This window comes from Diceros bicornis, chromosome 41 (assembly GCF_020826845.1).
Source record: "Diceros bicornis minor isolate mBicDic1 chromosome 41, mDicBic1.mat.cur, whole genome shotgun sequence".
Lineage (NCBI taxonomy): Eukaryota > Metazoa > Chordata > Mammalia > Perissodactyla > Rhinocerotidae > Diceros > Diceros bicornis.
In genome coordinates, this window is record NC_080780.1 from 10,352,465 (window position 1) to 10,376,354 (window position 23,890).

The window sequence follows — 23,890 nt, forward strand, 5'->3', positions numbered from 1 at the left end:
CATGATCAAATCAATAGATACCGAAAAAGCATTTGACAAAATCCAACATATGTTTAATATAAAGCATATAAAATGCAAAGGGAGAGGGAATCTATTACGGTCTTATCACATGATAATTGAGGTTGATGACCATGAGTTTGGTGCAAGAATGCTAGTTTTGATTGTCTCTTGTCCTCCAGTCATTCAGCACAGAGGCTCAAGGGAGGAGTGGTCACAGACTGGATCAAGCCAGGCTGTAGTGTTGCCACGTGATCATGACAAAGAATGATTATAGTGATCCACTGTGGAATGTAAGCCAAGTGAGAAGGTGAGTGGATCCATCAAAAGAGTAACGGCCAGAGGAAGCTGTTGGTAGGATCAGTACCATGGAGGTTCCCATGTGTTGAAAGATTGTTGAATTCGGAGTACTAGAGGGAGTAGCTGGAAAAAATAGGAGGAGTTCATAGAGCAGGATGCACGAAATTAAAGTTAAGAAGGAGTTGCAGTGATGAAAAGAACTCAGTTAAGATCATGGAAATGGTGACTGAGGTAGGGAAGAAAGCAAACTCATTTGAGGAGAGGAATATGACAAGGAACTGAGAGGCCTGAGCGTTGGGGATTGAAATCACCAAGAATTAAATAGGATTAGTGATCCAGAGAAATTATGGGGATGCCATTTGTGTTGGTGGAGAAGAGGCACAGTGAAGGGTTTCAAGTGATGTAATATAATAACATTATACTCAGTCCTGTTCCTGTTTTCTTTTGTCTCATTTTTGGAGCAAGAAGAGAAAGAGATCTGAAATGAAAGCAAGCATGAAGAAGGACACCGTCTCCATTTCCAGGCTTAGTGGCATGAAGGTTATAAGAAGGAAGACAAAAGAGACAGCCAATATTTGAGAAGCAAAGTAGGAACTCGTCAATGTTCTATTGGATCAAGGAGGTGAATGGAACATTCAGAGAATAGGGTGAGGATTTAGGAGATTTTGCTGATAATGCACCATAAATTCCATAGGAATCATTGGAACGGTCTCAGGTGCTGGGGAGAGGGGTCAGAAATGGGGACATAAGACAAATGAGTGCCTTAAGGGGTTTAGACTTGAGCAGATGAGAGGAAAGGAAATATGGTATTTAGTTTGATTTTGGGGGACATTTCTTTGTATATTCTAAGTAGATGTCTTTTCTATGATTTATGTGAAGATGTTTACATATGTTTACATCATGGATTGTTTTTCCAATCTATTGATTGCCTTTTACTTTATGTATGATATCTTTTTGTTTTAGTAAGTTTAGCTACTTTTATTTTTTAAGTTTAGTTTAGTACTTCCGCCTTTGAAATTATGTTTAAGAAAAAGTTTCCTGTTCAAGTTGATAAGCCCATTGTCCTAACACATTAACTTTTTTCTCCTTTTGCCTTTAATTCATCAGGATATCTTATTCTGTTTAGTTGATCCACTTGCCTATATCTGTGCCAATACCACACTGTTTTTATTGCCATAACTCTTTAACATAGTTTGATATATGGTAGACCAACCGTCCTTTCCCAATATTCACACATATTTCTAATTTTTTTCCAAAACTCTTTGACTGTTCTCAACCATTTACTATTCCATTTGAATTCTGAGTCCTAATGTAAAAAAACTAAATTGTAAAGTACTATTTCATGTAAGATATATTTTTTGAAATATAAAGATATTTCAAATGACTTTTAAGATTTTAATTAGCAGCAAAATTTTGAAAATAATTTTCTCAAGGAAAAGGCTAAGACAGAAATACATAACAGTTGAAAAGCTAGTATGAGCATGCAAGAAACCATAACTGAGAACTATAAATCAAATGCAACATTTATTATAAACCCAAAAGCACTTTGTATTGTATTTTATTGTATTGTATTGTGTTGTTAATGTAGAACTAAACTCACTGAATTTCAACTGTTGGTCCACCTAGCTTTTCTGGAATAAACCCGACTTGGTCATGATATGTTATCCTTTACTCATATTGCTGAATTTGACTTCTGATATTTTATATATATTTGCTTTGCTTCTATGTTCCTAATAGAGATTGAGTTGCAATTTTTCTTTCCTTTTATGTCCTTTTTAAGTTCTGGTATCAAGTTTATTCCAGCCTCATAAAATGCAGAGCTGTCCCTCATTTTCATTTCTATAACATTTTGTTATAGAATTTTTTTTTAAATGCTTGTAAGAAGTTACCAGTGAGATCATCTGGCCTGTAGATTTCTACATTCGATGGATAGATTTTCAACTCTAGATTTAATACTTTAAAGGAAGTAGGCCTATTCATATTTTCTTTTTCTTCTGATTTCAGTTTTGTTAGATTGTATTACACTTAGATAATTAAATTTTAGCCTTCTTCAGTTTCTAATATTGTATTAAAGACTATAAACTTTGTTCAAAGCAAATATTTAGTTACATTCCAAATTTTTATGTCATTGACTCATTATATGTCGTATTTTATATGTTATATGTATGTATGTATGTATATGGGCACTGGCAGAGCAATATAAACTTTCTTTTGAATAGTTTTGTGTGATAGTTTTTCTTTAGTTTAAATTTACTTTTACTTAAACTTACATCTTTATATTAAAAGAAACAACAACAAACAATCATATAGAGACAGAGATTGGTTTGGTGGTTACCAGAGGGGAAGTTGGGAGCGAGGAGGGTGAATGAGGTGATTAGGCACATGTGTGTGGTGATAGCTTGTAATTAGTCTTTGGGTGGTGAACATAATGTAATCTATACAGAAACTGAAATATAACGGTGTATACTTGAAATTTATATAGTGTTATAAACCAATGTTACTGCAATAAAAAAAAAAATGTGTCTCTTGTAAGCAACATATGGTCACTTTTTTATCCAGTATGACAGTCTTAGTCTTTTAATCAAAATATTTAGACATTTTCATTTAATAAATTTACTGATATATACATATATATATACATTTTTTCTATCTTGCATTTATTTTCTATTCAAACCGCTTCTCTATGTTTCTTTTTTTTCTTTTTTCTTTCTTTGTTTTGGATTAATCAAAAGATTTTTTATGCAACATTTCTCTCCATTAGCTTGTAAGCTATATATTTTTTAATGTATTTTTAAAATATTTTTTCTATTTTTTGAATATACATACATAGCTTTTTAAAATGCTTCTTTGAAAACTCCAATAACTAGACTGCCTCTAAAATTGTTTCTCTGAAATTGTTTTTTGTACTTCTTTTGTATTCATTTGATCCTATGGTAATGGTTTGTAATTTTTTCACTAAATACTATACATTATTTTAGAAAAATTATAGATATTTATAAGGTGTTTTCTTACAACAGATAGGATGGGGTTAATTACCACAATCCAAATAGAGACTGAGCTAACTCAAGATTTTATAGGACTGTATCTCCCTTAGATTTCTCTAACTTACTTCCAAAGACTAATTATGGGACACTCATCTGCAAACATTTACACACAGTATGCTTCTGGCCCTCATGTTTTAGAAAGCCTATCCCTTAAAACTGCTGTGGGATTAGCCACATTCAGAAACCTCTGGGATCTCTATCTTGCAAATTGTAGGTGGGGGTGGCGAGAGTAAGGCAGGATGAGTCCCTGAGATCTTTGCTCCTCTTTATTTGACTATTAAAATGATCTCAAAACCAAATTGGACCAGTATGTACACATACTGAATTCTTGCAACTAGTTTGATGAATGACTACTAATGAGGTCCTGTATATGGCTATCTGCTGCATTTATTTTTATTTATTACTATTTTTGAAGTACAATTAAAATACAGTATCCTATTAGTTTCAGGTGCACATCATAGTGATTGGATATTTATATACACTTTGAAATGATCACCATGATAAGTCTAGTTATCATCTATCACCATACAAGTTTTTACAATATTATTGACTAAATCCCTTATGCTATACATCATATGCCCATGACATTTATTTTATGACTGGAATTTTGTACTACTTAATCCCTTTCACCTATTTTGCACACCCCCAACAGCTTCCCCCTCTGGTAGCCAGCAGTTTGTTTCCTGTATCTATGAATCTGTTTCTGTTTTGTTTTTTTACTTGTTTGTTTTGTTTTTTAGATTTTGCATTTAAGTGAAATCATATAGTATTTGTCTTTCTCTGTCTAACATATTTGAAATAACATAACCCACTAGGTCCACCCATGTTGTTGCAAATGGCAAGACTCCATTCTTTTTTATGGTCAAATAATATTCCATTGTATATATGTATAACACATCTTCTTTATTAATTCATCTATTGATGGACCCTTAGGTTGCTTCCACATCTTGGCTGTTGTACATAATGCTGCAATGAACATGGGAGTGCATATATTTTTTCAAATTACTGTTTTGGGGTTTTTTTGAATAAATATCCAGAAGTAGAATTGCTGGATTGTATGGTAGTTCTATTTTTAATTTTATTATTTATGGAGGATTTAAATTTATTTATTTATGGAGGATCTTCCATACTGTTTTCCATAATGGCTACTCCAATTTACATTCCCACCAGCAACATACGAAGGTTCCCCTTTCTCCATGTCCTTGTCAAAACTTGTTATTTTTGGTCTTTTTGATAATGGTCATTCTGACAGGTGAGGTAATATCACATTGTGGTTTTGATTTGCATTTTCCTAGTTAGTGATATTGAGCGTCTTTTTACGTACCTATTGGCTATCTGTATGTCTTTGGAAAAATGTCTATTCAAGTCCTCTGCCCATTTTTCAATTGGGTTGTTTGTTTTTATTTTATATCAAGTTGTGTAAGTTCTTTATATATTTGGGATATTAACCCCTTATTGGATATATCACTTGGAAATATCTTCTCCCATTCGGTAGGTTGCCTTTTTGTTTTGCTGATGGTTTCCTTCACTGTGCAAAAGCTTTTCAGTTTGATGTAAACTTATTTATTTATTTTTGCTTTTGTTGCCCTTACCTGAAGAGACTGGTCCAAAAACATATTGCTAAGACCAATGTCAAGGGGCTGACTGCCTATTTTTCCTTCTAGAAGTTTTATGGTTTCAGATCTTACACTTAAGTCTTCATTCCATTTTGAATTTGTTTTTGTATATAGTGTAAGATAGTAGTCCAATTTCATTTTTTTTTGTATGTAGCTGTCCAGCTTTCTCAACACCACATATTGAAGAAATTGTCTTTTCCTCATTGTATATTCTTGCCTCCTTTGTCAAAGATTAATTGACATATAAGTGTGTTTGTTTTTTCTGGACTGTCTATTTTATTCCATTGATCTATGTGTCTGTTTTTGTGCCAGTACCATACTGTTTTCATTACCATAGCTTTGTAGTATAGTTTGAAAGCAGGGAGCATGATATCTACCGCTTTGTTCGTTTTGTTCTTCTTTTTCAAGATTGCTTTGGCTATTCAGGGTCTTTTGTGGTTTAACACAAATTTTAGAATCCTTTGTTCTAGTTCCATGAAAAACGCTATTAGTATTTTGATGGAGATTGCATTGAATCCATAGATTGCTTTGGGTAGTATGGACATTTTAACAATATTAATTTTTCAAATTCATGAACATGGTATATCTTTCTATTTATTTGTGTCATCTTCAATTTCTTTCATCAATGTCTTTCGTTTTCAGAGTACGAGTCTTTCACTGTTTTGGTTAAATTTATTCCTAGGTATTTTATTCATTTTTGTGTAATTGTAAATTGAATTGTTTTCTTAATTTCTCTTTCTGATAGCTCACTATTAGTATATAGAAATTCCACCCTTTTCTATACATTAATTTTGTATCCTGCAACTTTACCAAATTTATTTATTAGTTCTAATAGTTATTTTTGGTGGGATCTTTAGAGTTTTCTATATATAGTATCATGTCATCTGCAAATAGCGACAGTTTTACTTCTTTCTTTCCAATTTGGATGCCTTTTATTTCTTTTTCTTGTCTGATTGCTGTGGCTAGGACTTCTAATAATATGTTGAAAAATAGTGGAAGGATTTGGCATCCTTGTCTTGTTTCCTATCTTAGAGGAAAAGCTTTCAGCTTTTCATCATTAAGTATAATGTTAGCTGTGGTTTTGTCATATGTGGCTTTTATTATGTTAAGGTACTTTCTCTCTTTACCCATGAGTTTTTACTATAAATGGATGTTAATTTTGTCAAATGCTCTTTCTATATCTTTGGAGATAATCATATGATTTTTATATTTCATTTTGTTAATGTGGTGTATCAGATTGATTGATTTGCGGGTGTTGAACTATCTTTGCATCCCTGGAATAAATCCCACTTAACCGTGGGGTATGATCTTTTGAAGGTATTGTTGAATTTGGTTTGCTAATATTTGTTGAGGATTTTTGCATCTATGTTTATCATCAATATTGGCCTATAATTTTTGTGTGTGTATAGTGTCTTTGTCTGGTTTTGGTATCAAGGTTATGCTAGCCTCATAAACGGAGTTTGGAAGCATTCCTTCCTCTTCATTTTTTTTTGTAATAACTTGAAAAAGACAGGTAATAACTCCTCTTTAAATATGTGGTAGAATTCAGCTATGAAGCCATCTGATCCCAGACTGTTTTTGGGGAATTTTTAAATTATTGATTCAATTTCATTACTTGTAATCAGTCTATTTGGATTTTCTATTTCTCCATGATTCAGTTTTGGAAGGTTGTGTGTTTCTAGGAATTTATCCATTTCTTCTAGGTTTTCCAATTTGTTAGCATGTAATTGTTCATAGCAGTCTCTGATGATCTTTTTTATTTCTGTGGTGTCAGTTGTAACTTCCCCTCTTTCATTTCTGATTTTATTTATTTGGGCCCTCTCTTTTTCTTGATGTGTCTGGCTAAAGGTTTATCGATTTTGTTTATCTTTTCAAAGAAGCAGCTTTTAATTTCATTGATCTCTATTTTTTTTTTTTAGTCTATATTTTATTTATTTCACCTCTGGTCTTTATTATTTCCTTCCTTCTACTAACTTTGGTCTTTGTTTGTTCTTCTTTTTCTAGTTCCTTTAGGTATAAAGTTACATTGTTTATATGAGATTTTTCTTGATTGTTTAAGTACACCTGTATTGCTCTGAACTTCCCTGTGAGAACTGCTTTTGCTGAATCCAGTAGATTTTGGAAAGTTGTGTCTTCATTTTCATTTGTCTCAAGGTGTTTATTGATTTCCTTATTGATTTCTTCCTATTGGTCATTTAGTAGCATATTTAGTCTCCATGTATTTGCATTTTCCAGTTTTATATTTGTAATTGATTTCTAGTTTCATACCATTGTGGTCAGAAAAGATGTTTGATGTGATTTCAGTCTTCTTAAATTTATTGAGACTAAAACAAGTCCAAGACCACAAAACAGTGGTCTAACGTGACCTATCCTGGAGAATGTATCGTGCACTTGAATACAATTTGTATTCTGCAGTTTTGGGATGGAATGTTCTGTATTTATCTACTAAGTTCATCTAGTCTACTGTGTCATTTAAGGCTAATGCTTCCTTATTGATTTTCTGTCTAGATGATCTATCTATTAATGTTAATGGGGTATTAAAGTCCCCATTATTATTGCATTCATGTCAATTTCTCCCTTTATGTCTGTTTATATTTGCTTTATATATTTAGGTGCTCCTATATTGAGTGCATACATATTTACAAATGTTATATCATTTTCTTGGATTGACCCCTTCATCATTATGTAATGCCCTTCTTTGTCTTGTTTTTTGCATTTTTTTGTTTTAAAGTCTATTTTGTCTGATATAAGTATTGCTACCCAAGCTTTCTTTTCTTTTCCATTTGCATGAAACATCTTTTTCTGTCTTTTCACTTTTAGCACGTGTGTTTAGATCTGAAGTAAGTCTCCTGTAGGCAGCATATAGATGGAGCTTGTTTTCTAATCCATTCAGCCATTCTATGTCTTTTGATTCTAGCATTTAATCCATTTATATTCAAAGTAATTATTGATAGGTATGTACTTATTGCCAATTGTTAGTTGTTTTCTGGTTGTTTTTGTAGTTCTTCTCTGTTCCTTTCTTCTTCTCTTGGTCTCTTCCCTTGTGGTTTGATGGTTTTCTCTAATGTTACGTTTGAGTTCCTTTCTCTTTATTTTATTTTGTATCTATTGTAGGTTTTGGTTTGTGGTTACCATGAGGTTTGTATATATCTACCTATATAATAGCAGTCTATGTTAAACTGATAGTCACTTAAGTGGGAATGCATTCAAAAAGACTACAGTTTTATTCCCCCCCTCATGTTTTATGTTTTTGATACTATATTTTACATCTTTTTATTTTGTGTTTCCATTAACTACTTATTGTAGTTATAGTTGATTTTACTGACTTTTGTCTTTTAATCTTCATACTAGCTTTTTAAGTTGCTGATCCACTGCTTTTACTATGTATTTGCCTTTATCAGTGAGATTTTTTTCTTTCTTGTATTTTCTTATTTCTAGTTATGGCTTTTTCTTTTCCACTTAAAGAAGACCCTTTCTTGTAAGGCCAATTTAGTGGTGATGAACTCCTTTAGTTTTTGCTTGTCTGAGAAAGTCTTTATCTCTCTTTAAATTCTGAATGACAACCTTGCCAGGTAGAGTAATCTAAGTTGTAAGATTTTTTATTTCAGCACTTTAAATATATCCTTGCCACTCCCTCGTGGCCTGCAAAGTTTTTGCTGAAAAATCAGCTAATTGTCTTATGAGTTTTCCTTGTATGTGACTAGTCGTTTTTCTCTCACTGCCTTTAAAGTCTCTTTTTATCTTTAACTTTTGCCATTTTAATGAGAATATGTCTTGGTGTAGATCTTTTTGGGTTCATCTTGTTTGAGACTCTCTGTCTTCCTGGACCTGGATATCTGTTTCCTTCCCCAGATTAAGGAAGTTTTCAACTGTTATTTCCTCAGATCAGTTTCCTGACCCTTTCTCCTTCTCTTCTCCTTCTGGGACCCCCATAATGTGGATGTTGGTAAGCTTGATGTTGTCCTATGGGTCACTTAAGCTAGTGTCATTTATTTTTATTCTTTTTTTTTTTTTTTGCTGTTTCGATTGGGTGATATTCACTATTCTGTATTCCAGATTGCTGACCTATTCTTCTGTATCATCTAATCTGCTGTGATTCCCTCTACTGTATCTGTTATTTTAGGTATTGTATTCTTCAGCTCTGATTGGTTCTTTCTTATATTGTCTAACTCTTTGTTGAAGTTCTCACCATGTTCTTCAACTATTCCTCTGAGTTCAGTGAGCATCTTTATAATCATTACTTTGAACTCCTTATCAGGTAAATTACTTATCTTCATTTCATTAGGGGATTTTTCCTGGAATTTTACTTTGTTATTTCATTTGTAACATATTGCTCTGTCTCTTCATTTTGTTTGACTTTCTGTGTTTGTTTTTATGAATTAGGTATAATGGCTACCTCTCCCAGTCTTGAAGGAGTGACTTTATGTAGGAGCATCCCCTGTGTAGACTGCATGTGCTGGGTGGCTTTAGCAGTCCAGTTGGAGCTGGAGTGGGGTGCAGGCCAGGGAGGGTCCAGAGGTGTGCTGCACCAGGGCCTCCTTGGGTGGATGGCTGGAGCTGGTGTGGGCCAGGTGCCCAAGGCATGCTGGGGAGCCATGGCAGGCTGGCTAAAGCCCCTGGATCGTGCTTCCACCTGCACTATCAAGGTGGAGGGTAAATGCAAAAAATGGCACTCACCAGCTCCTCCAACCCCCGGAGAGAGTTCCAGCAGTTCTCTGCCTGTTCGGCAGATGCTTTAGGGTTAGTAAATGAATTTCCTTCACACATAGTCTAGGTGCCCTTAAGCTGCTGTCTTTTCACTGTGCCCTGGGGTGGGTGACACTGTGCATATGTCCCCTCAGTGATATCCGTCCCTATTGCAGGTCACTGCACTGAGAGTGGGCTTCCTATCAATACCCTGTCTCCCATCTCTCCTACCAGTCTCTGTGTGGTCCTTCCAATATTTGTTGTGTAGAAGCTGTTCATTCAGCTCTCAGTTCTTCCTCAGGAGGAATTGCTCTATACATCGATATAGAGTCAGTGTGTCTGTGGTAGGAGGTGTGTTCACCATCTTTCTACACGATAATCTTAAACTTTTTCCCTCTATTGCGTTTTAAAAACATACCTCAAAAGTTCTACTTATATTCCTGGCATTTGTGCCACTTCATTAGCAATATGTGGCCATTTGAATTAAAAGAAACAGCGAGAGAAGGATTCTCAGTGTTTATATGATCCACTGGGATGCTAGTTCACCATAGCACCTGTCACAGAAACACTAAAATGGGTTCAGCAAGAGGAACCATAGCAAAGTTAAGTAATGAAGTAGATGATAATATTGATGTATGTATTTATTCCTAAATCCTAGCTTGCCAGATTATTTGTGCTAAAAAGTGTGGTAGTATCTATGATAATTTATGTGACTAATGAAAATAGTTGAAGGATATAATGTTATATGCATTCTCTCATTTCACACACATACACACAGGGACACAAAACAGAATTACCATACATTTATAGTAACTCAATAGTGTGAAAGCAAGGTACCAAATTCAACCATTAGATGAAACAAACAAACAAACAACAGACTTAGTACACTGACAATGTCGAATATTACTTGAGTCCCTTGCTCTTGGAAAGCAGAAAATGTTGAGAAATCTCCCCACCTTTTTGGGTTCTGAGAGATGGCTAACCTCAAAAGACCACCTTATATTCCGAGATAAGACCTGCTTCCATCTTTCCTTAAGACTTACTTGTTAACCTGTCTTTATAAAACCCGAGATTCCATTCCTTCTCTCTCAGACATTCCTCATTAATGAACATTTTCCTTATTGCAATATCCTGAATAAAGTCATCTCCTTTCATCTTTAACAACAGAAAAGAGAAGACTTTAATAAAAATATAATTTGTACCTTTAAAGAGTGTTATTCTAGGGGCTGGCCCCATGGCGGAGTGGTTAAGTGCTCGAGCTCCATTGCTGGTGGTCCGGGTTTGGATCCCTGGGCATGGACTGAGGCAGTGCTTGTCAGGCACTGCTGTGGCAGTGTCCCACATAAAGTGGAGGAAAATGGGCACAGATGTTAGCCCAGGGCCAGTCTTCCTTGGCAAAAAGAGGAGGATTGGCATGGATGTTAGCTCAGGGCTGATCTTCCTCACAAAAACAAAAAAAAAGTGTTATTCTATATTACAAATGAGCATGATAGTATACAAAGAAGCAAACTAAGTTATTTAGAAAATTACAAGCAAAAGTGCCAAACGAATACAATTCAAAGGCAACATTAAGTAAAGAATTTGTGATTTGGATAACTAAGCTGAAAGACTTTCAAGAACATAGTGTAAAAAGACAGAGAGATGGAAACTGTGTGAAAAGTGAGGTAAGTGACATGGAACATTGATCATGAAGTCTCCACATCTACATAATAAGAGTTCTGTAGGAAGAGCCATCAGAATGGAAAAAAGGCAAAAATCAAGGCCGCCCTGTGGCTTAGCGGTTAAGTGCGCGCACTCCACTACTGGCGGCCTGGGGTTGGGATCCCGGGCGCGCACCGAAGCACCGCTTCTCCGGCCATGCTGAGGCCGCCGTCCCACATACAGCAACTAGAAGGATGTGCAACTGTCACATATAACTATCTACTGGGGCTTTGGGGAAAAAAAGGAGGAGGATTGGCAATAGATGTTAGCTCAGAGCCGGTCTTCCTCAGCTAAAAGAGGAGGATTAGCATGGATGTTAGCTCAGGGCTGATCTTCCTCACAAAAAAAAAAAAAAAAAAGAATTGATTGTTGAAACATTTCGAGAACTGAAGAGATATAGACTTTCAGATTGAAAGGATTACCAAGTGCCAAGGTGATATATTTTGGGAGAAAAAAAAAGATTCTCAAGTTATCCTAGTGAAATTTCTATGCTGCAAGAGGAAATCCTAAAACCTTTCAGAATGGAAAATCTTGAAGTGGTTACTTACAAAGTAACAAGACACAGAATAGCATCAGCTATTCTAATACATAATGTCATCAAATAATAATGATAGTTAACATAGCACTGGCTTTGGTCTAAGTTCTTTCTGCATGTTTCCTCTTTTTTTTTTTTTTATGGTGAATTATATTTATTAGTGTCTTCATCAGTCAGAGTACAGTTGTAGGTAATAGAAACCAATGTCATGATTTCAAGCAGTAGGTATTCAAAACCAGGAGTCCAAGTCTAGTTTGGCCCTTCAGATCCTCCCAGAATAGTTGTGCAGAACTGACCCTCCAAAGCAGCTGCTGCCTTAGCCATGCCAGGAGGCAGTAGAATCAGGAAAACTGAGCCTACTGCTGGCTCCAATATCACACCACCTTAGCAGGGGTCTTGGAATCAGAGAGCTGCCTCCACTCCTGATAACTTGAGGAAATCACTGTTTCAGCTGAGATCTGGATAAGATACCGTCACCTTCATAATTGTTGGTCTTGTCAGCTAACATCAAAATTATTAGTCGTGTCTGTCTCTCTCCCATAGGGAATGTGTAATATGTAGAAGTTTAGCTGTTCAGTCTCTTCAGTACACGTGTGCTCACTCTAAGGAAACTGGCATACATCTTGAATGAAACAACCTACTATGTTTTCTATGTTATTCTAACAGTGAACCACACTTGCACACTCACCATTTGGATTATGATGTATTTTATTTTTGAAATAGACTGAATTATATTTTCTTATATGTAATTTTAAAGGTTTTACCTTAATATTCATAAGTTGATCTATATTTTTCCATTGTTGTTGCTCTCTTTGTTTTTGGCATAGTTAAAATAATTGTGAAAGTATCATGTAATAGGGATGCCTTAAGGACTCCCCCTACTCTTAGATTGATGTCAATTTCTCTTTATCCTTCACTTATTTTTGCTGCTATGTTATTATAGGCACTTGTCCCTCTTTTTATATTTAACATTTTTGAGTCACAATGTTTTAGATATGTTTCTTGCATGTAATACATATTGGGCATTGCTTTTCAATGCAATCAGAGCCTTTAATGCTTTCAATAAATTAAAGTTGGTATCATTTTTCCATTGAACTAACAGGATAGATCTCTCTAGTGTCTTCTTATGTAACTTTCTTCTTTTTAATGGTTTCTGTCTTTTTGCTATGTAGGTATGTATTTTTCAGGATATGCGGGGTACGTGTGTTTGTGCGTGATTTCCTTCTTATAGTTTAGAAGATCTGTGATCTCCTTATGGTTTCTCGAGTGGTTAAGTTTATTTTTTACAGTATGCTTAACTTTCTAAGTCTTTTTTTTTTATAATTTTTTGTTTATTGCAGTAACATTGGTTTATAACATTGTAAAAATTTCAGGTGTACATCATTGTACCTCTATTTCTGCATAGATTACATCATGTTCACCACCAAAATACTAATTACAACCCATCACCACACACATGTACCGAATTATCCCTTTCACCCTCCTCCCTCCCCCCTTCCCCTCTGGTAACCACCAATCCAATCTCTGTCCCTATGTGTTTGTTTATTGCTGTTGTTATCTACTACTTAATGAAGGAAATCATATGGTGTTTGACCTTCTCCCTCTGACTTATTTCACTTTGCATTATACCCTCAATGTCCATCCATGTTGTCACAAATGGCTGGATTTCATCGTTTCTTATGGCTGAGTAGTATTCCATTGTGTATATATACCACAGCTTCTTTATCCATTCGTCCCTTGATGGGCACTTAGGTTGCTTCCAAGTCTTGGCTATTGTGAATAACGCTGCAATGAACACAGAGGTGCATGTACCTTTACAAATTGGTGTTTTCAAGTTCTTTGGATAAATACCCAGCAGTGGAATAGCTGGATCATATGGTAGTTCTATCCTTGATTTTTTGAGGAATCTCCATACTGTTTTCCATAGTGGCTGCACCAGTTTGCACTCCCACCAGCAGTGTATGAGACTTGCCTTCTCTCCACATCCTCTCCAATACTTGTTGTTTCCTGTCTTGTTAATTATAGCCATTCTGACGGGCGTGAGGTGATATCTCATTGTAGTTTTGATTTGCATTTCCCTGATAGCGATTTTGAACATCTTTTCATGTGTCCTCTTTGAATCTTCTTAACAATCTGATGAGGTGGGTACTTATTATTACCCCCATTTTTCAGAAAAGGTAGTTTAGACACAAAAATGTTAAATAACTTGCCTAAAGTCACACAGCTGGTAAGTGGAGGAAGGAGATTCAAACACACACAGCACAGCTCCAGAGTCCCTGCTCTGTTCTGACGTGGGAAATACATTTATGTAGAGCAAACTATCATCCAAATGTTAGGGAAAAATAAATATTTTTAGGCAGGCCAATACTGAGCCATTTTGCTTGATGAAATCACATAGGAAGAGAATGCACACACTGAGAAGTCCAAGGACTGAGCCCTGGGTGTTCTAATATTTAGAGTTTGAGCCAAGGAGACACTAAGAGAATCAAGAGTGGCGTTTCAGATAGTGAGTGAAGAAAGCATTCCAAGAACGATGGATGAATGTCAACATCAAATGACGCTATTGTTTGCATGTGGAGGAAGGAAGTATAAATGTCGGATTTGGTAACGTGGAGATCACTGGAGAAGCTGCTGAAGACAAAAATCTGACAGGGGTTGCTTCATGAAGAAATAGAGGAGAGGCTGTAGAGACAGGAGGGGTCAACCCGCTCTGATTACAGGTCCATATGTGACCATTGGTCTGTACACGACATAGAGACTCAAGTCCAACTTAATAAAAGATTTAAACTTAAATTACAAAATTTTAAAATTCTTGATAAAAGTATGTAGAGATATATTTATAACTTATAGTGCATCTACTTAAGCAAGGCAAGAAATTGAGAAGTTGGACTATAGAAAAAGTGAAATTACTGTAAACAAAGGTTAAAAAGCAACAACAGGCTGGTGAAAGTATTTGCCATCAATAAAACAGGGAAATGGGGCTGGCCCGGTGGCACAAGCAGTTAAGTGCATGCTCCCCTGTGGCGGCCTGGGGTTCTCCGGTTCAGATCCCGGGCACACACCAATGCACCACTTGGCAAGCCATGCTGTGGCGGCGTCCCATATAAAGTGGAGGAAGACGGACATGGATGTTAGCCCAGGGCCAGTCTTCCTCAGTAAAAAGAGGAGGATTGGCAGATGTTAGCTCAGGGCCGATCTTCCTCACAAAAACAAAAAAAAATCAGGGAAATGATTTTAATCTCAACAAAAAGTGAGTATAAAAACTTCTAACAATTTGAAAATACAATTTAAATTGAACATTCAATTTAAAGAAGATAAATACAATAAATAATACAAACAGAAAAAGGAAAAATTTCATACACAAGAAAGTATGGGAATGCAAATTAATCAAACTGGATACTATTTCTTGTCCATTAGTTGTGAAAAAATGAAGATAATTTTAAATATGCTAAGTTGGGGATGATGTGGGAAAAAAGACTACTCTTATATGTTGGTGGGAATGTAGATTGATACAAACTTTCTGGAACTAGTTTGGAAGTCTCTGTTAAAATTTAATTTATAATTTAAATTTTACAGTTTAGTCCTGCAAACATCGTAACTTTTGCATAAAATGAAATGTGCACAGGACTATTTGTTACAATATTATTTGCAAAAGAAAAAAAACATATAGAAACAAATGAAATTATTTTAGTAACATGAAATGACCTCCAAAAATGTTAACTATGAAAAAGCAAGTTGTAGTATAATTTATTAATCAATTTGATAAGAAAAAGACATAACTACCCTACTGATGATACATAAAAGAAAGAGTGTCTGGAAATCTACGTGAAAAATATAAACTGTGGTAAGCTCTGAGGTGTGGGTTTAGAGTGTGGAGAGAGAAGCAATAATGGATCACTATCTCATTTTACTCAAAGGCTTACTGAATCGCTTGAACTTTTTAATAAGTAATGCTTTTTTTTGAATTTTAAAGGAAGAAAGCTTTTTTTTACTTTAAAAGGGAGAAAAAGAAAAGAAGCATAATTATATTCTCACATTGCAACATATACCAAAACCAATTCTACGTGGATAAAAGACATAGATATAAGAGTGAAATCTAAAGGATCTAAAGGGTTTCTCAAAATTAAAAGGATCACTATAAAGCTAAAACATTGGAAAAAAAATCAGTAAATAGCATATTTGCATTTTTGTTTAATATGTATGTTTGCATAAAGTATACACGCATATTTTAATATATGCATAGAAAATTAGACACATGGAAAAATGTGTTGAGTGGCTATTTTTTAAATGACAACATTTGCCACTTTTACAGATTTCTGTAAACTTTCTGGTTTTTTTTTCTTCCAAGGAGTAGTGATTATGTTTTATAATAAAGTGGAACATTGTATCACATTTATTTTACCTGACTGCTGTATAAGGTCTAGGCGTCCAGCCTTGGACAACAGCCTGTGCGTCGGGAAGCATGTCTCGGTCAGCCTGACCAGCAGCAGAACAAAGGGGGCAGCAGAACAGAAAGAATAGATTGGCCTTGAGTCTTGCATACAAGTTTGCTTTGGCATTGTTAGATGCAATAATGAGAACTTGAACTAGGGGACTGAATATTGATTATTTGTATACTTTGTTTTTAGCTGCTCGAGAAGGTGAACTGAGGAGTGAACTGCTTCTTGGTTATCAACTTCATACGATCATTAAGTGGATTTTTAGATTCTGAACAGTTTCCTTTGAATCCTTTGACTCTTCTGCCTTGAAACTGCATCTGTCCCATGGACTGAACCCCAGTCATGGGGAGAGGCCAGGTCATGGTGAAGCCACGTGGATCACAGACATTTTGTTTGGTGAGTCTGTGTCTGGGGACCTCCAGTCAAGCAAAAGGAAAGCTGGCTCTGAGTTTGTTGTATCCCTCTTTCCTGACCGTGACCCTGGCGTTCCATAGGAAACAAGCTAACCTTGACCCTTCTGTGGGGCAGACACTGGAGGGTGCTTCAGATTCAGCACTGAGCACCACAGCAGGGGAGGACGTTAAAAATAACCTAACTACAGTTCTAAGAAGAGCTGCAATGCAGAAGTTTGCTCTGTTGAAGCCCTAATATCCAGAACCTCAGAATATGACTGTATTCGGACACAGGGCCTTTAAAAAGATGATTAAGTTAAAATGAGGTGGTTTTTTTTTTTAGAGTGGGCCCTAGTCCAATCTGCCTGGTGTTTTTTATAAAAGGAGGTCAATACACACAGAGAGACACCAAGGATGTGCTCGCAAAGAGAAAATGCCATGTGAGGACACAGTGAGACAGTGAGAAGGTGGCCCTCTGCGAGCCAAGAGGGAGGCCTCAGAAGAAACCAATCCTGCCAGTAACCTTGAGCTTGGACTCCCAGCCTCCAGAACTGGGAGAAGATAGATTTCTATTGTCTAAGATGTCCAGTCTGTGGCATTTTGTCATAGCAGCCCTAGTAAACGAATACAAACTTTAAGGCACTCTTAGAAAGTGTAATTGGCAAGGACTGCTTTCCACAGGGAAAGTCTTTAAGCCTCAATGTGAACAATAACTAGTAAGTAATAAAATCCAGGTAGAAGAAACCCTAAGAGAAGTGGGAAGAAATTTAAGGAATTTGAACAGGGCATTCATATGATCTCATTGGAATTTTTAGGAGATAAACCTAGCTACAATGTAGAAACCACTGAGCTACTCGGATCAACAAAGGAGACCAAAAATAAGTAAATGCACTGGTGTCCCAGAGCAAAACAAGAAAGATGAGCTGTTACCAAAAGCCAGAGCGTAAAGTGGTCAGCAAGGTACCTTGAGGTTGAGAGGTCTGCTTAGATGTTGGAGGGGCTTGGCAATCCCAGCTGGCAGCTTCTGAAGCAAGACTGAAGTAGACATCAAATTGAAGTGGGCTGAGGAGGGCATGGGAGGTCAGGAGACAGATTCAGTATCTTCAGAGAGCTTCTTTGAGAAGTTTGGCTGTGGAAGCCTGGAGGGAGTTTGAACGGGACCCTCTGGCCATCTGGAGAGATGCATTTGTAGATTTCTCTAACTGTGTGCAGCGGTTCTCAGTGTAAGGAAACAGCAGCACCAGCATCAGCTGGGAATTTGGAAAACACAAATTCTCAGTCCCCCTCCCTCCAACCTACTGAGTCTGAAACTCTGGGGGCTGGGCCCAGAGAAGCACTGCTTTGGGAATGTTAGTTAACGGTTTATGGAGACGGATTATAGGCATAGAAAGTGCTCATAATTGATGGAGTTTCTGTCTAAATTTTTAATTCTTTTAGTTCATTTATTGTTGTCCAATGAGGGGAGATATGCATGTGTACACACACACTGCTGTCCATACCAGAAATAGTAATGCGTGAACCTAAGACATATGAAATGCCTTGTCAGAATATCATAGCCAAGTTTTGTGAGGTTGCTGTCTTAACTTATATGTTCAAAGACATTTGATTGTTTGGTGTGTTTCTTCTTCTCCATCCACTCCCAATCCTTCGTGCATTGACTTAACATAACATTTATTATGCGCACTCAGTTTATTTAAGGAAATTTTTTTTAGTTTTGATAACCTCTCTCTCCTTTATATAGGTAGTAATTTCCCTAAGTTATTGTTCAAGACTTCTCTCAAACTTTAAACTCTGAAATATTTATCTCCTTTAGATTAACATTCTTATACCCATCATCCTTTTCAAGCTCTTTATTAATTCATACTTTTGAAAATTTTGGCATAATCATGATTTAACCATTTATAGATTTTATAACTTGTTTCTCACTTACTGTTGTTTCTCACTTACTGGTGTTTCTCCTATCTCTGAATTCAGCAGTGATGTCTTCTGTACCTTGTCATCAGTAGGGAATGTGAATGACAGTGAAGGATAAAGAGATCCTGCATGCCCCCATGTATTATGTATAGGGCTTAGCACTTAATTGGGGTCAAGAAATTTTAGCTGCTATTATCATTATCAGAATAACTACAACCGCTACAAGTGCTAACACTAACACCAGCCCTATGTTCTGCACTAGGTCTTCATTATTTGATTGACACATTCACTCTTTCAAACCCTAGTCAGCTTTTTGACTGTGTGAACTTGATCTTGTTTAGCTTTATAGGTCTCATGTGCAAAAAAACTCTTTTGTTATTTTCTTTCTTAGTAAGAACTGTAAAATAACCATAATCTTTTCCTTGTGTATTCAAAATAGTCTGCCTGAAAACATACTTCAATTCTAGAAAGTTTATACTAATTTAAATTACAATGGCACCATCTTTTGTGCTTGTCATTATCTTTCCTAGGCTTTGTTACTTCCATGGCAACACATACTGTATTTTACTTTGTGTTTAAAAATTATTTATGCTGAGCAATAAACTAGTTTTCATGAATATTCAACAATGCCTTCCAAGTGCTGAAATGTTCTGAGTCTTCTCTTAAATCCTTCCTACACACAACTTCTAAATTAATCCTTTAAAGTACAGCCCTGATCATGTCTCTCCCCTGCTCAAAAACCACCAATGACCCTCACCGTTTACCAAGTAAAGCCCACACTCTTTGATCTGGCTTCTGCTTCCTTGATAATCTTATCTTGACCTGCCTTTACAGCCTTACCACCTTACCTCCAACCTCCTAACATATGTCTAAGAATGCTTTGCCTACAAACAACAGAATCATATTTTAAATGGCATAAACAACAAAGACGTTATTATATCATAAAAAAGGAAATAGAAGGTAAGGGGCAATGGTTGTTTAATTAAAAGTCTCAGTATCATCATGGAACCAGTTCACTTCTACAGTTCTAGGGTATTCCTCTAATGGTGCTGGGATGGCTGCTTCCATTCAAATTGTCACCTGCACAAAGAGACAGGAGAGAGAAAATCCCTATCTTATGTCTGTATCACGAATAAGAAAAACTTTCCCAGGGCCTTCCAGCAAACTTTTCTGTCTTTCTTTCCTTCTTTCTTCCTTCCTTCCTTCCTTCTTTTTTTGTAACATCTGCTGGGCAGAGTTTATTTCACACTTGTGTTGAAACCACATATCTAGTCAGAGGAAGCAAACCATCAAAACTGGCCTGGGCTGATGAATGCAGCTCCTGCCTCTGGGAGGATTCCAGCTTCCAATGAAAGGCAAGACTACTCGGAGGAAGATGAAGAAAATCTGGATTCAGAAGCTGAAGAAAGGAGGAAATCGTTGTTGTATAAATGACAAGCTGTGTCTTCCACATCAACTAAGCTATTCATTTTAAAATTAAGACTAACAATCAAGCATTTTTTACCATGACAATTACATTGCATGGTATGCAGTGGCACTTACCCCTGGAAAAGCCTTTATAATATATGCTGTTTCTATTTCTTTCTTAAATCAGGTTCATATACTAGGCCTCGTGATATCTGAGTCCATTTATCTCCACTTGGGACTTTTGGGCCTCCCTTTGGCCAACATCAAAGGCTCTTTCATAGACTCTACCTTCTGTACCACTTTTCCAAGGTAAAAGCTTATTTATGAGCTTATTTATGACTGATCAGTCCTAGAAATGATCCTCACCTGGGTGCCTTCCAACGAGCAAAAAGCACTCATGCAGTCATGCAAGGGAACCAGGCTGGGCCATTCCGTACTATTGGAGGCTTTGGAGTCGATGCATAACCCAAGACTCTGTAATACTTGTTACTTAAGCATTCCTGGGTACATCCACCTGTGTCACTCTCCTACGTTGTTGTTTATAAAATTCCCTCTCCCTGAATTGCAGCTGTTTCCATTCCCTCCCCCCTAAATCCAAGTGTGTATTTGATTTATATAGTTTGTCAAAGAATAGTTTCTTTTATCAAGTATTAATATGAAAAAAATAACACGTAGAAGAGTTGATTTTGGGGGATCCATGTGGTTGGATTATTTAGGTCACAAATTAAATAAAAACATAGATATACAAACTTTTAGAGAATTATTTATGGTTTTCTTTGAAAAAAATTAATTACAAGTACCTTCGTAAAGGCAAGCATTTGTCTTTAGATTTCATCATTTATGTACATATGAGAGAGAGAGGTATTAATTTTATTAATGCATTAATGAGGGAAAATATACAAGTTTATACATATTGCACAAAATAACTCTTGAATTATTTTTACTGACTACATCTCTGACAGTGTTTTCTGGTTTTAATATGTAAGATCATTGGTTATGCAGCCAACATAAAGAATCAGTCACATAGAGGAAATGTGTTACTAACCAAATAAACTCCTTGCATTATTTACAGGAAGCATGAATTATTCATCCACTTGTTTAATTGATTTGAACTATTCATAGGAATAAAACATAAGGGTCTTTTGCAATAGGTTTAGGGAATGAAGAATTTAATCTCATGGGTATTGTAACAAATGATTTTTTTCCCCCTAGTACTCTACCTCTGGTAAGCATCGCTTGGGAGACACCTGTATATTAACTCTGCCAATGTTTATATTATTTGAAATGTCTTAAAAAAAAAACACATAATTAAAGCTATTATTTTAATATATCACTGAATTATTGAAAACTAAAATGTCTATTCACAAGTCTGAGTAAGACTGAATAGAACACCTAGTTATTCTCTTTTACTGGTGCCCTTTATTTTCCAAGGTAATTATGATGTATTTTTTGTTATTTTACTTTTATTCTTTAGGTTGTGCTTAATAAGTGGTGTATTTCCTACAAACATCTTTAACTTTGAGAAAATAGGTACAATACATAACATTTTTAACGCTCTCTTTGAAAACTAATGATACTTCCAGGTAAGAAACAAAGTTTATGCATCTTATCTTGGTAAATTGTCTGTTTTAATTTGTTTCAAATATCATATTATTTGCAAATTTTGTTTTATTGAATATTCAATAATTAATATCAAGTAGTATGATTGTTTTGCAAACCTCATTTTAGTAATACAGATCTTCCTTGACTTACAGTGGGGTTACGCCCTGATAAACCCATTGGTAAGTTGAAAATATCATAAGTTAAAAATGCATTTAATACACCTAACCTAACTGAACATCTTAGCTTAGCCTAGCCTACCTTAAACATGCCCAGAACACTTACATTAGCTTACAGTTGGGCAAAATCATCTAACACAAAACCTATTTTGTAATACAGTCTTGAATATCTCGTGTACTTTATTGAATACTTTACTGAAAGTGAAAAACAGATGTTTGTATGGGTACAGAATGGTTGTAAGTGTATTAGTTGTTTACCCTTAGGATCATGGGGTTGACTGGATGCTGCAGCTTGCTGCCACTGCCCAGCATCTTAAGGAAAGATTGTACCACATACCACTAGCCCAGGAAAAGATCAAAATTCAAAATACGAAGTACAGTTTCTACTGAATCTGTATCACTTTCGCACCATTGTAAAGTTGAAAAATCATAAGTTGAACCCTCGTAAGTCAAGGATAAAATATACTTTCATCTTCCTCCCATAGCTTGTTTTCCTAATTAATATGTCACCAATAAACACAAATGATCCAATGATCATTTCTAATGGTTTACGTTAAATTCACATATTTGAATTGGCCCAGAGAATTTATGGTCTTTGATGAATTTAATACAGGGGAACTTCTGAAAATGGATTGATTCACAAACTCCCTGCCTTTCTAGGAAGGCCCTTGCCTTAGTTTGTACTACAGAAGGGCCCCTTTAACCTCCAACTGATAGATTCCATGAACTTGCCTTGCCCTGCTTATATAACGTGACGCAGGAGTCTTCTGGGGCAAGAGACTAATTTGCTCCTCTGTGAATCTGCACAATATTTGGAAATTGCCTGTGTTGAGAGTAAAACTGCTTGACTGACAGGGTGTGCTGACTACACACATACACACACATACGCATGATGTATGGTAAATGAAAAAAAATCCGGTAAACAAACTAATGATCTAACTTAGTAGAAGAGGAAATCAACAACTGATAAAACTTTTAGCAGGAGCTTTTTACTTGTTATCTATATCTAACTGGAGGGGACTTTCATTATCTAAATTGTTTTTCAGAATGTAACCTATGACAAGGTCCACCTCCAGTGAATGTCTTCTACAAAGAGAAATGGTTGTGGCATGGTGTCCCCAAACAGCATTTTCTGTTGAGGAAGCTGGATAAGGAGGATACTCAAGTAGAATTTAAGTGAGTGCCATCGTGTGCCATTAAGGACCACTGGTCCAGAGTCTATTTTAAAATTACCTTGTCGGCCATTTTTCTCTCGTCTTTTTCTTGAGAGAGGGCCTGCATAACCGGCGGTGTATCTATCCCCCGGAGACACTGTAAAAGTCTTCTTCTGTTATAAATTATTTTATGGCATCATAGAGTTTTATGGTCTCAGCTGAGATTCTTCAAATTTGTGTACTTGTGGCATTTGGGGTTAGAGATCTTTAGATCTATGTCATATGTAGGATCCATCTGGAGTCTTGCCCAATATTAATGGACAAATGCTACACCTCATAAGATACAAGAGCCCAGAAGACCATGGTAAGATCTGTGGCTGGAAATTCCAGTGACAGTTACCTCTCATTTGCCAGCCAAGTTCCAGGCTTCTTCCAGATAGTGCTGCAATGAATGTGGGATGCAGATACCTCTTCAAGACAGTGATTTCATTTCCTTTGGATATATACTCAGAAGTGGGATTGCTGCATCATATGGCAGTTATATTCTTAGTTTTTTGAGGAGCTTCCATGCTGTTTTTCATAAGGGCTCTACCAAGTTATATTTCTACCAACAGTGATGAAATCTTCCTTTTTCTCCACATTATCGTCACACTTATCGCTTGTCTTTTTGATGATAGTCATTCTAACAGGTGTAAGGTGATGTCTTGTGCTTTTGATTTGCATTTCCCTGATTATTTGGACCTCTATCTTATGCAAAAATTAGCTCAAAATGGATTAAATACTTAAGACATGAAAGTGTAAAACTGTTAGAAGAAAACAGGGAAAAAGGTCCTTGACATTAGTCTTGGAGATAATTTTTTAAATATGACACCAAAAGCACAAGCAGCAAAAGCAAAAATAAACAAGTGGGATTACATCAAACTGAAA

The 23,890-nt window shown here is 35.9% G+C and overlaps 1 long non-coding RNA gene across 1 annotated transcript; it reads left to right on the top strand.

Moving 5' to 3' along the window:
- Window positions 1-190: 190 nt before the first annotated feature.
- LOC131400119 (uncharacterized) lies at window positions 191-17,159 on the top strand. The gene is made up of 3 exons (XR_009217296.1): window positions 191-307; window positions 763-944; window positions 16,508-17,159. It is a non-coding gene; the product is annotated as an uncharacterized LOC131400119 (long non-coding RNA).
- Window positions 17,160-23,890: the final 6,731 nt, after the last annotated feature.